The sequence below is a fragment of the Eptatretus burgeri genome, chromosome 14 (assembly GCF_056783735.1).
Source record: "Eptatretus burgeri isolate ZD-2024b chromosome 14, Ebu_testis_v1, whole genome shotgun sequence".
NCBI classification, from domain to species: domain Eukaryota; kingdom Metazoa; phylum Chordata; class Myxini; order Myxiniformes; family Myxinidae; genus Eptatretus; species Eptatretus burgeri.
The window spans coordinates 73,601,786-73,613,931 of NC_140974.1; the positions used below are offsets into that span (position 1 = coordinate 73,601,786).

At 49.0% G+C, this 12,146-nt stretch overlaps 1 protein-coding gene across 2 annotated transcripts in view; it reads right to left on the bottom strand.

Moving 5' to 3' along the window:
- The window catches only part of LOC147013621 (SH2 domain-containing protein 3C-like), a 175,593-nt gene extending 168,606 nt beyond the window's left edge, over window positions 1-6,987 (bottom strand). The window contains exon 1 of one of the 2 annotated variants that reach the window (XM_085855579.1): window positions 6,864-6,987. The gene's annotated coding sequence lies outside the window, so the exon portion shown is untranslated. The remainder of the gene's footprint in view (window positions 1-6,863) is intronic. The other variant, XM_085855583.1, reaches the window with a different exon arrangement.
- Window positions 6,988-12,146: the final 5,159 nt, after the last annotated feature.

Sequence of the window (12,146 nt, forward strand, 5' to 3'; positions counted from 1 at the left end):
GCTCGCGGTTTGGCGGGTGGCCTGTCCACGGAGGCACGGACGGGAGATGCGGCAGCGCCCGTGGTGTGGCGGACCTGCGCGTTTGGGCGAGGAGTGCCAGAGAGAGCTCGCAGACCGCGAGAGGAGTCGGGGCCAGGCGCGACCACGCCGACGGTCGTGGGAGGAGGACTCGACGGCCCAAAGGGAAGTCACCATTTTCTTTTCGGGGTTTTGTATGGATCTTGTGGCGCCATGTCTTGTAAAGTAGAAACTGCTTAAGTGATTGTACATTTATTAATTATATTTGGTCGTAGTGCTTTCCCTTGCTTTTGTTTGCCTGCTTTTGTTCCTATTTGCCTGCTTACATGTTGTATAATAAATGTCCTTGCTTGTTGAACTGTTTCCCGTTTCGTTGCGTCCTTTCCTTTGTTTGAAAGTTCCATCTTGCATCACGTAAGGTATTGGTAGTGGGTGCAGACACCCAATAAATAATCTGAACCGTCGAGGTCGACGATAACTCCGCTCTGTTATCCCTGCAGCACGGAATGAGCCGCTTAAGCGGTTCGTGTCCAGAGTCGACCTGCGGCGTGGTAAAACTCCTCGGTACGCTACCCGCGCGGGTAATTAGGTATATCGACATTCGGCGATTCACCCTATTTCGCGCGGGTAGAATGCGGACTGGGTTGTGGTGAGGTTAAACCCCCACCCATGGCTAGCTCCTTGGTGGTAGTTCCAAAAGGGTCACGACTGAATTGTCTGTTCTGGTGGGCAACGCGTCGCGATTTGAGTTACGTGGCCGATCGCACGCCGGGCGGCCGAAATTCGTAACGATATACACACATCGAGACACACACAGACACACAGACACAGTGTTACGGATCTGGAAACCATATGCATTCAAACATACACATGTCCCAAAAGTCAGTCTCTCTCTATCGACTGCAGCCTGTGGCTGCTGGTTGCATCATCGGTTGGGATGCGGCAATGCCGCTGATGCAGTGTCCCCCTTACCAGTACACACTGGTACTCATTTTTGCCGACCTCGGAAGGATGACAGGCTGTCAACCTCCTGGTGTATTAATTCAGCGGCCAATGGGGCTTGAACTCAGGATCCTAGGATCCCAAGCCGCCACCCTAACCACTAATCCAACACCAGGCTAAAAGTCAGTTATTCCGTTAAGTACGTGTGAAGACGGGTCCCTTCCTTTTGTCTAGTGGGAGAATCAAAGGTGTGCGTTGCGATGTTTTTTTTAGTTAGGTTAAATAAATCTTTACCATCCAACAAATAACCACGGTACCTTCCAGCGCTTGCAACCCTCGCCTCGCTGGCCACAGCATACGGGGCAAAAACGTCCAGTCCGCCGTTCCTTTGCGTTTCTACAAACGTTCCTTTTCAACGTTGGATCTTCCCCTTGATGAGTCCACACGCGTGGAGGGGAGGCCTCCCGGTTTGGCCGAGGCCCCGCCCAGAAAGGGCGGACCCCATAAAGACCCTGTCCAATCAGGGCGGACAGTGACGTCTGTTCCACAGAGCCCCCGCCCCGTTCAGGGAGGTCTATAACCAACGACAAAAACCTCAGTTCAGTGAGTTCTGTGTGGGGAAAGTCAGCTCTGGATTCGTTGGACCATCCGTTGCAGTTCTGTGTGGGGCGTTTTTTGGAGTTTTGCTGGGTCTTGTCCGCGGCCCTGATTCCGACTACTCGACTCTAGTTCCTCCGCCGGCACGAGCCCCACGCGTGTGACCGTGGGCCGAGCTGCACGACTATTGGCAGGTGCCGCACCGCGGAGCACCCCCTCCCTCCAACGTGCAGGTACCCAAGTGAACTACGACCCCCAGCTCGTCTCTCTCTGGCTGCGAGGATCCAATAAAACAGCTGGGTTTTATTTTCGTCTGTGTGTGTGTCCGCGTGTGGCGCCGTCTCTAAGTAGAACTGTTTCAGTGTTTATTCCATCATTGTAAATCTTGTTGTGTATATCTGCGATAAGCTTGCTCTGTGTCCTTGTTGTAAATAAACCATAATTAGAGATGTCCCCAGCTCGTTTCCATCCTTTCTTTCATTGGTCCAGCATGGTTCGGATCTCAGTTTTAGCCAGGTCTTGACACCCGATAATCGGTTCATCCTAGCCGGTACATTCTTGGCAGGCCCACTCGACTGCATCCGAGCCGGAAAGGTAGTTGGCAGCTGGTAGTCGGTAGAGTGATCCGGTTCGGGCAAGACGTGCCGAGGGCGTGGATCCCCGGTAGCCGAGACCGCGTGTTTACTGAGGTAAATTGCTTCCATACAAAAAGACCCTACGCCACGCGGTCGAGATATTGGCGTTCCACAGTCGGTTCAGCGACTCGCCGGCTCACTGAATTATCCGGAGCGACGGCCTACAATCTGGTGGGAGACGACGTAATCTCCCCCACCTAGTTGTCGTTCTCACCACCGGACCCCGGCCTGCAACAATATACACACACATATACATATATATATATATATATATATATATATATATATATATATATATATATATATATATATATATATATACACATGTACATATACACACTCTCAATAAATATTATTTTGTAAATGGAAATGTCGGAAAAGGAAACATTGTCATTTCCCTTTTAAAAATGTCACTGTGGAATGGATTCATTCATATATATATATATATATCCTGTGGCTGCTGGCTGCAGCATTTTTCTCAGGGCACGGTTGTGCCGCTGATGCAGTGCCCCTCTTCCCAGTTAGCTGGTACTCATTTTACTGACCTGGGAAGGATGACAGGCTGAATCAACCCACTTGATATTATTTAACGGTTAAACAGGAGCTAAAACTCAAGACCCGAAGATCTTAAGCCAGTCACCTTGACCGTCAAACCAACACCAGGCTGTAGAAGGTATAATTGTGTGGAAATATTTTGTGGCTATTTTTACTGTTATTGTACACTTCAATTGAAGAAAGAAAGATGCAAATGATATAATAATTAACTAAATTTAGCCAATAAAGTTACAAGTACAAGGCTCCTCTCCTCCCTAGTCTTGATCAGAACATCTTTAGTGATTTTTAAATCTCACTCTAGTCTCACTTTATCTCCTCTCAACAGGCACACGTACCGGACTCTCATTGGTAGGGCAAGTACCTCGGCCAACTTTGATCATTCTGGAAAATCCTTCTGCTCTTCACATCTCCTTAAAGCGATGGGTTACAAAATGGAAGGATTGATATTTCGCACACACACACACACACACATAGTTGTTGTTACAACAAGGCAGGAAGAATGGTGGATGTGTAAAAGTTTAACATGACATCACAATGTGGACAGTAGGATAGTTAAATGACCGGTTGTTTGTCTATGAGTGAAGCAGTTCTGGTTCTGGGTTCAATCCAGGAAGGATCAGGCCTGAATAAAAACCACCGTTCTGGCACAGATCCAGCTCGGATTGATGTACCGCGTGATGTAACTTGGCCCGAAGGGACGTTAAATTGTCCTTTCAATCTAAAATAATGTGGTTGTAAAAATATACCACCATCGTTTCAAGTGGAGACCTTCAAACACACGAGGTCCACATGCACACAGCAGACACATCTATTAAAATTGGACCGGAATACCTTATGTTCACGGTGTGGGGTTCCAGTCCACTAGCAGGGGTACCCGGCGTTTCCCAGCACTGTTTAACCCTGTTGGTATTTTGAAGAAATCAAATTTGTCTTTTTTTTTTTTCTAGTTTTTCTTTTGTAGAGGCCGAGAACATTTCCCTACACCCACAAAGGAATGGGGTCAAAGATCATTCAATATGACCTTTCATATAGTTACAAAGGTTTGGGCATGACATAGGTTGTTCTTTTAATCAAACTTTTCAAAAACAAAAACCTTTTTACCTAAAACACTCCGCACCACTCACTGATGGACCTCTTAAAGTTTAACAAAGATCCGTTTGACCACCTCTGGGAAAAATGGTGATGTACACATTCAGGCACACACACACACACACACACACACACACACACACACACACACACACACACACACACACACACACACACACACACACACACACACACACACACACACACACACCTTGTAGTGTAGGTTATTTTCTCTGTAGCCTTGAATGGGGTAAAATGGGTTGTTTTTGGACATGGACGTCCCCTCCAGTATCTCTTCTTGCACAAACATAATAATAGGCAACACTTGTATTGTTTACAGGGATTGGTCATGGAGGAGTACATACAGTACATCATATTCAGGAGAAAGACATCCCACAAGAGGTCAGGATACTTTTACATGCATGACAAGGACATTAGTAGCAACGGACAAACACATACATGGCAGGTCGGATTTGAACCTGGATAAGCCATGGGTTCACAAGGGAGGGTGAGCAAGCCAACCCGTAAGTTAACATCACTGGTGAAGAATTGCTCATTTGGGGACATGTCCCAATGCACCCCAGCTTCCCTGACACGGGTGGAACAACTTTTCTTTCCTCGGTGTCCAGTATACACGTTTAGGGTAACCTTTCCATGTACCTCTTTTGTGACGTATATGTAAACCGTGATATTACATTCAGATCCAGACGTGTTGCGTCCACCCCCAGATGTCACCTTCAGATCCAGATGTGCGACATCCACCCCCAGATGTGTCACATTCAGATCCAGATGCGTTATGTCCAGATCCAGATGTGTTATATCCTGATCCAGATGTGCTACATCCACCCCCGGATGTTATGTCCAGATGCAGATGCATTGCATCTCAATCCAGATGTGCTGCATCCACATCCAGATGTGTTATGTCCAGATCCAGATGTGTTGCATCCACCCCCAGATGTGTCACATTCAGATCCAGATGTGCTGCATCCACCCCCAGATGTGTCACGTCCAGATCCAGATGTGTTACGTCCAGATCCAGATATGGTACATACAGATCCAGATGTGTTACATCCTGATCCAGATGTGTTGCATTCAGATCCCTTCCACATTCACATAATCTATGCATTTTCTTCCTTCACGAATGTTTAGTAAAATGTGAAGAAGGAGAAAAATAATACACTTTTCACCCAAAAGTATTCCTTCCTAATTCATCTGACAGGATGCTGGTGTGGTATTGGACTTATCTTGGAGCGGTCTATCCTGGGTTCGATTCCCAACCAGATGATAAACTGTCGGGTTTGTGCTTCACAGGTTGGGTTACATGTGCCATCCCTCGGATACATTCACATCCAGATGTGTTTGGGGGTTCACCGAACCCAGGTAGCATCACAAAATGTGCCGTCCCTCGGATAGACTATACACTGTGTGTCCCGTCTGCTGGCATTCGTTGATCGACATTAAAGTTCTCAAGGTGTGTTCGGTGAAGATGAGGTGAGTTATCACCGGCACTGTGAACAAATTACAGGTTCTTGCCATTAATGAAGGGGAGGAAGTGATCTGGTCTTCTAAGATTCTCCTTCACACCAGGCAGGTACCACTGCTTGTGCTTTCAGTGTGGTCAGTAGTTTCTGCACAGCAAACAAAGGTTTATCCACCTTCTTGTGGGGTCAGCCAGGGAACGTTTGTGGCCAAAGACTTACACCAAAGGGCTAGCCAGGCTTGACATTTGAGTGAAGGTGACGGGACATTTGAAGGTCGACCACAGTGCCGGTGATGATTCGCCGACTCTTCACGAGAGACGCCATGAGGTGTTAAACACCCAGCAACGACCGGTGTTGACGGACGGGTTATCCAACTGAACAGCGCACACGGTGATGCATCACACCACTGGGAAACACCAAGGTCGCAGCTCCCATCGCCAGGTCGAGGTTCGATCCCAGGTAAGAGCGCCCAAGAGCGAGTGCACCTATGTCCAAGATATCCAGCCCACTCTATTCAAAAGGATTGCACATCTCTACAATTGTCTCTGTGAAAGGTTAGAAGATGGAAAAGACCTTTTGAAAATACAAATAATATCGTTTGGCCAATCTTTTCATGATACTGATGAGTTGTTTCATGAATGAATGAAATCATACCTTGAGGGATCTTTTACCTCTACATGTTTAGAGTCAGGATAACCGGCTTTGCATCCCTTTTTAAGAGATGGTCTGTTTCATAGTTTGCAACTGCTGGGGTTCACCGATTTGGAACAACTGGGGTTCATGGATATCGAACGGCATGGGGTCACGGATATATTCGTAGAACGGTCTGGGGTTTGGGAATGGTATGGGGTTAGGTTTGGGAATGGTGTGGGGTCAAGGTTTGGGAACGGCGTGGGGTCAGGTTTTTGGGAACGGTGTGGGGTCAGGTTTTGGGGAACTCTGTGGGTTCAGGTTTTTGGGAACGGCTTGGGGTCAGGTTTTTGGGAATGGCGTGGGGTCAGGTTTTTGGGAACGGCGTGAGGTCACGGATACAGAACAGCATGGGGGTGGGGGAGATCATAGTTATGGAACGGCGTTGGGTCAGGGTTTGGGAACGGCGTGGGGTCAGGGTTTGGGAACGGCGTGGGGTCAGGGTTTGGGAACGGCGTGGGGTCAGGGTTTGGGAACGGCGTGGGGTCACGGATACAGAACAGCGTGGGGTCAGGTTTTTGGGAACGGCGTGGGGTCAGGTTTTTGGGAACGGCGTGGGGTCAGGGTTTAGGAATGGCGTGGAGTCAGTGTTTGGGAACGGCATGGGGTCACGGATACAGAACAGCGTGGGGGGGGGGGGTGGGGAGATCATAGTTATGGAACGGCGTGGGGTCACGGATACAGAACAGCGTGGGGAGTGGGGGTGATCATAGTTATGGAACGGCGTGGGGTTAGGGTTTGGGAACGGCATGGGGTCACGGATACAGAACAGCGTGGGGGGTGGGGGAGATCATAGTTATGGAACGGCGTGGGGTCACAGTTACAGAAGGAACACAGGATGCATGATTTCCTTTACTTGCGGAATCCCGTTGTGCTAGAAGATCGCTGAGAGGGGAGGAAGTTCCGCGCCGATCACCTCGTCTCTCACAGCAGTTTGGGGAACGTGTAGGGGCCGGTGGGTGGAGTTTGAACGATGGGCGGTGCGAAGGAGGGGAAAAGCACAGTTTGGGGGCGGAAGGTGCGCCAGCAATGATATCATGAAACACCTGGGAGGTTTAAGGACCAAAATGATACAGATGATATCATTATCATCATCATCATCATGACGCCATCATCATTACGCCATCATCATCATGACGCCATCATCATCATGACGCCATCATCATCATCATCATGACGCCATCATCATCATCATCATGACACCATCATCATCATTGTCACTATCATCATTATGACATCATCATCATCAATGTACTATACTCTCGATAGAACATCGATTCTGCTGAAGCAGTTTCTTGATAAGAGTAACCAGATACAATAGTCAGTCTTGAGTTGTTTTGGGGGACATTTGCCATTGATTCCCATCAGTTGGGGTTAGGGTTTGGGTTAGGGATCGCTGTTAGGGTTTGGGTTAGGGATCGCTGTTAGGGTTTGGGTTAGGGATCGCTGTTAGGGTTTGGGTTAGGGATCGCTGTTAGGGTTTGGGTTAGGGATCGCTGTTAGGGTTTGGGTTAGTGATCGCTGTTAGGGTTTGGGTTAGGGATCGCTGTTAGGGTTAGGATTTGGGTTAGGGATCGCTGTTAGGGTTTGGGTTAGGGATCGCTGTTAGGGTTTGGGTTAGGGATCGCTGTTAGGGTTTGGGTTAGTGATCGCTGTTAGGGTTTGGGTTAGGGATCGCTGTTAGGATTTGGGTTAGGGATCGCTGTTAGGGTTTGGGTTAGGGATCGCTGTTAGGGTTTGGGTTAGGGATCGCTGTTAGGGTTTGGGTTAGGGATCGCTGTTAGGGTTTGGGTTAGGGATCGCTGTTAGGGTTTGGGTTAGGGATCGCTGTTAGGGTTTGGGTTAGGGATCGCTGTTAGGGTTAGGCTTTGGGTTAGGGATCGCTGTAAGGGTTTGGCTTTGGGTTAGGGATCGCTGTAAGGGTTTGGGTTGGGGATGGCTGTTTGGGTTTGGGTTAGGGATCGCTGTTAGGGTTTGGGTTAGGGATCGCTGTTAGGGTTTGGGTTAGGGATCGCTGTTTGGGTTTGGGTTAGGGATCGCTGTTTGGGTTTGGGTTAGGGATCGCTGTTTTGGTTAGGGTTTGGGTTAGGGATCGCTGTTTTGGTTAGGGTTTGGGTTAGGGATCGCTGTTTTGGTTAGGGTTTGGGTTAGGGATCGCTGTTTGGGTTAGGGATCGCTGTTTGGGTTAGGGATCGCTGTTAGGGTTTGGGTTAGGGATCGCTGTTAGGGTTTGGGTTAGGGATCGCTGTTAGGGTTTGGGTTTGGGTTAGGGATCGCTGTTTGAGTTAGGGTTTGGGTTAGGGATCGCTGTTTGGGTTAGGGATCGCTGTTAGGGTTTGGGTTTGGGTTAGGGATCGCTGTTTGGGTTTGGGTTAGGGATCGCTGTTTTGGTTAGGGTTTGGGTTAGGGATCGCTGTTTTGGTTAGGGTTTGGGTTAGGGATCGCTGTTTTGGTTAGGGTTTGGGTTAGGGATCACTGTTAGGGTTTGGGTTAGGGATCGCTGTTAGGGTTTGGGTTTGGGTTAGGGATCGCTGTTAGGGTTTGGGTTAGGGATCGCTGTTTGGGTTTGGGTTAGGGATCGCTGTTTTGGTTAGGGTTTGGGTTAGGGATCGCTGTTTTGGTTAGGGATCGCTGTTAGGGTTTGGGTTAGGGATCGCTGTTAGGGTTTGGGTTAGGGATCGCTGTTAGGGTTTGGGTTAGGGATCGCTGTTAGGGTTTGGGATCGCTGTTAGGGTTTGGGTTAGGGATCGCTGTTAGGGTTTGGGTTAGGGATCGCTGTTAGGGTTAGGCTTTGCGTTAGGGATCGCTGTAAGGGTTTGGGTTGGGGATGGCTGTTTGGGTTTGAGTTAGGGATCGCTGTTAGGGTTTGGGTTAGGGATCGCTGTTAGGGTTTGGGTTAGGGATCGCTGTTAGGGTTTGGGTTAGGGATCGCTGTTAGGGTTTGGGTTAGGGATCGCTGTTAGGGTTTGGGTTAGGGATCGCTGTTAGGGTTTGGGTTTGGGTTAGGGATCGCTGTTTGGGTTAGGGATCGCTGTTTGGGTTAGGGATCGCTGTTAGTGTTTGGGTTTGGGTTAGGGATCGCTGTTAGGGTTTGGGATCGCTGTTTGGGTTAGGGATCGCGGTTCGGGTTTGGGTTAGGGATCGCTGTTAGGGTTTGGGTTAGGGATCACTGTTTGGGTTTGGGTTAGGGATCGCTGTTTTGGTTAGGGTTTGGGTTAGGGATCGCTGTTTGGGTTAGGGATCGCTGTTTGGGTTAGGGATCGCTGTTTGGGTTAGGGATCGCTGTTAGGGTTTGGGTTAGGGATCGCTGTTAGGGTTTGGGTTAGGGATCGCTGTTAGGGTTTGGGTTTGGGTTAGGGATCGCTGTTAGGGTTTGGGTTCGGGATCGCTGTTTGGGTTTGGGTTAGGGATCGCTGTTTGGGTTTGGGTTAGGGATCGCTGTTTTGGTTAGGGTTTGGGTTAGGGATCGCTGTTTGGGTTAGGGATCGCTGTTTGGGTTAAGGATCGCTTTTGGGTTAGGGATCGCTGTTAGGGTTTGGGTTAGGGATCGCTGTTAGGGTTTGGGTTAGGGATCGCTGTTAGGGTTTGGGTTAGGGATCGCTGTTAGGGTTTGGGTTAGGGATCGCTGTTAGGGTTAGGCTTTGGGTTAGGGATCGCTGTTAGGGTTAGGCTTTGGGTTAGGGATCGCTGTAAGGGTTAGGCTTTGGGTTAGGGATCGCTGTTAGGGTTTGGGTTAGGGATCGCTGTTAGGGTTTGGGTTAGGGATCGCTGTTAGGGTTAGGCTTTGGGTTAGGGATCGCTGTTAGGGTTAGGCTTTGGGTTAGGGATCGCTGTAAGGGTTTGGGTTGGGGATGGCTGTTTGGGTTTGGGTTTGGGATCGCTGTTTGGGTTTGGGTTAGGGATCGCTGTTTTGGTTAGGGTTTGGGTTAGGGATCGCTGTTTGGGTTAGGGATCGCTGCTAGGGTTTGGGTTAGGGATCGCTGTTAGGGTTTGGGTTACGGATCGCTGTTAGGGTTTGGGTTAGGTATCGCTGTTAGGGTTTGGGTTAGGGATCGCTGTTAGGGTTTGGGTTAGGGATCGCTGTTAGGGTTAGGCTTTGGGTTAGGGATCGCTGTTAGGGTTTGGGTTAGGGATCGCTGTTAGGGTTTGGGTTAGGGATCGCTGTTAGGGTTTGGGTTAGGGATCGCTGTTAGGGTTTGGGTTAGGGATCGCTGTTAGGGTTTGGGTTTGGGTTAGGGATCGCTGTTTGGGTTAGGGATCGCTGTTTGGGTTAGGGATCGCTGTTAGTGTTTGGGTTTGGGTTAGGGATCGCTGTTAGGGTTTGGGATCGCTGTTTGGGTTAGGGATCGCGGTTCGGGTTTGGGTTAGGGATCGCTGTTAGGGTTTGGGTTAGGGATCACTGTTTGGGTTTGGGTTAGGGATCGCTGTTTTGGTTAGGGTTTGGGTTAGGGATCGCTGTTTGGGTTAGGGATCGCTGTTTGGGTTAGGGATCGCTGTTTGGGTTAGGGATCGCTGTTAGGGTTTGGGTTAGGGATCGCTGTTAGGGTTTGGGTTTGGGTTAGGGATCGCTGTTAGGGTTTGGGTTCGGGATCGCTGTTTGGGTTTGGGTTAGGGATCGCTGTTTGGGTTTGGGTTAGGGATTGCTGTTTTGGTTAGGGTTTGGGATCGCTGTTTGGGTTAGGGATCGCTGTTTGGGTTAAGGATCGCTGTTAGGGATCGCTGTTAGGGTTTGGGTTAGGTATCGCTGTTAGGGTTTGGGTTAGGGATCGCTGTTAGGGTTTGGGTTAGGGATCGCTGTTAGGGTTTGGGTTAGGGATCGCTGTTAGGGTTTGGGTTAGGGATCGCTGTTAGGGTTTGGGTTAGGGATCGCTGTTAGGGTTAGGCTTTGGGTTAGGGATCGCTGTAAGGGTTAGGCTTTGGGTTAGGGATCGCTGTTAGGGTTTGGGTTAGGGATCGCTGTTAGGGTTTGGGTTAGGGATCGCTGTTAGGGTTAGGCTTTGGGTTAGGGATCGCTGTTAGGGTTAGGCTTTGGGTTAGGGATCGCTGTAAGGGTTTGGGTTGGGGATGGCTGTTTGGGTTTGGGTTTGGGATCGCTGTTTGGGTTTGGGTTAGGGATCGCTGTTTTGGTTAGGGTTTGGGATCGCTGTTTGGGTTAAGGATCGCTGTTGGGGATCGCTGTTAGGGTTTGGGTTAGGTATCGCTGTTAGGGTTTGGGTTAGGGATCGCTGTTAGGGTTTGGGTTAGGGATCGCTGTTAGGGTTAGGCTTTGGGTTAGGGATCGCTGTTAGGGTTTGGGTTAGGGATCGCTGTTAGGGTTTGGGTTAGGGATCGCTGTTAGGGTTAGGCTTTGGGTTAGGGATCGCTGTTAGGGTTAGGCTTTGGGTTAGGGATCGCTGTAAGGGTTTGGGTTGGGGATGGCTGTTTGGGTTTGGGTTAGGGATTTGTTTTGGCCTCAACAGCTCAAAGACGAGTACACTGTACACATACACTTCGCGAACGAAATGATACACTAATAATGTCCACAAATATATTAAATACACAGATACTTGTGAGTTCAAGTCGTACCGTACTCGTACTCACTTTCGAGCGCGTCGTAAATATGGCAGGAATGATATATTTATTTACACCACCCACCTTCCCCTTCCCCCAGTCATCTGCCCCCAGCCCCACTGCCCCCAATATCCCCTTATAACCTCTATGTTCAAACCCTACCTGTAAAGCACCAGGTGGACAATTTAAAGTCGGTTTTAAACCGGTTTCGAATCGAATTCAGAGTTCAACAATTTTCACACTTACAAACAGTCAATCCGTTGTTGGTGCGTCATTGTTTTCATTTGGATGAAGCGGATTATTGTTTGTTTGAGTTTGCATATTCCAGGTGTATTTGCTTTCCCGCAAAATAATGTGCAGGTCTTGATGAACCTTTCAGCGACAGGTAAGTCACGTGACTGTTGTTTGTCACGTGAACAAGCAACACCGATGGCAGTTGAACTGTTTGTTTGAGGCTTGTGGCTTGTTAGGGTCGCGCCTGAAACCCGAATCCTGTCCAGGTTACTCTTCATGACTCCATCTTTGTTCTTTACTTCTTCGAGGTCCTTCTTGGTCTTCCATTTGATTACATCCTTCACAACGTTTGTGA